The sequence below is a fragment of the Cebus imitator genome, unplaced genomic scaffold (genome assembly GCF_001604975.1).
Source record: "Cebus imitator isolate Cc_AM_T3 unplaced genomic scaffold, Cebus_imitator-1.0 Scaffold168, whole genome shotgun sequence".
Taxonomy (NCBI): Eukaryota; Metazoa; Chordata; class Mammalia; order Primates; family Cebidae; genus Cebus; species Cebus imitator.
In genome coordinates, this window is record NW_016107483.1 from 746820 (window position 1) to 748474 (window position 1655).

Sequence of the window (1655 nt, forward strand, 5' to 3'; positions counted from 1 at the left end):
CACACATGACTAATTTTTTGTATTTAATAGAGATGGGATTTCACTATGTTGGTCAGGCTGGTCTTGAACTCCTCACCTCAGGTGATCTACTTACCTCTGCCTCCCAAAGTGTTGGGATTACAGGTGTAAACCACTGCATCCAGCTCAAAATGTTGAATAAAAAGGATCATACACACAAAAAATACTTCCTAATTTTATGTATGAAAGTACAAAACTATGGTGCTAATAGGACAATAATACACTTGAGGAGGTAGACAGTAGGAGAGAACACACAGAAGGATCTTCTGGATACTGGTAATGTTCTGTTTCTTGATCTGGATGAAGATTGCATGGATGAATTTACTTAGTGATAACTGAGCTTTAACACGTATAGTATGTATATTTTTGTACATTCTTTTACTTCAATAAAAGTGTAAAATATCATCCTGACGCTAATTTTAAAAGACACAGCCAAAGCAAAACTACATTGAAAGGTGAAACATTAAAGAGTAAACCAAGATCTGACACTCAAGTGGGATGATTTTCATACACAAGGTGAGAGAGAGGTAGAGAGAGGGGTTTAAGAATGCAATGTTTAAATCCTGCTACCATAAAAAGAGGAATAATCAAATTCAAAACAAAGACAACTAACGAGAATCTATTTGAGACAGAAACTGTGGAAAAATAACATTTCTGAATGTGCCCCAGTTTCAGACTTAGCAAAATGACACTTCCATTACAAAGGAAGTGTTTTGCTAGAAGCATGTAAATATTACCTACAAATAACTTAAAAATGGGAAAAATTTCAATGAGGCTATAAATACGGGAGAAAATAAGTACCACTATGAACGAATTAATTGAAATAGTCCAAATTATTTTTACAATTGAGTTCTTTCAGACTTTCAATACACAGATATTTATAATGTTATGTAAACATTTTCAGAGTATGATAAATATAGAAAAATTCTCAATTTGCTCTATGAAACTGTTGTATGTCATTCAGACATTGAAACATGACAAAAATAGTACAAAGTTTAAAGGGAATAGAGCAATTCATTTAGTTCACTAGCAGAAATTCCCAAATAAAATAAAACACTAAATTTAACAGTATAATAAAATAATCTACTGTGACTCAAGTTGATCTCATTTAAACAAAGCGATGTTGTTATATTATTAGGAAGCACTATCTTTTGTCATTTTCGTAATTCACAAATAAATCTTAGTAAATGTTTTAAAAAGCCATTTGATAAAATCCAACCTTCATTTCTCCTAAAACTCTGTAATCTACTAAGAAAAACTAGTTACTTAATGACAACAAACATCTAAAAGCAAAAATAAACTGTTCAGATCATACTTAGATGGGAGCTAGTCCTACTACAAGTTGATAAAAGATGAGAATATTTGCTATCACTACTACATTTAGCATTGTTTAGGAAGAGCTGGCCAATGTATTAAAGGAGAAAATAAAACAAAACAAATATTAAAAAAATGAGACATGACCTTTGAAATGGCAGAAATTAAATTTTCTCTACATGCCTATTATATGATTAAAACCCTAATTTAGAATGTAGAAAACTTAATAGAATGAATAACGTATTAAAATTCAGGAAATGAAGTTATGGCTTACTAAGTAAATACATGTGGGTCACAAGTTTTCTTCAATATCAATATTTAAC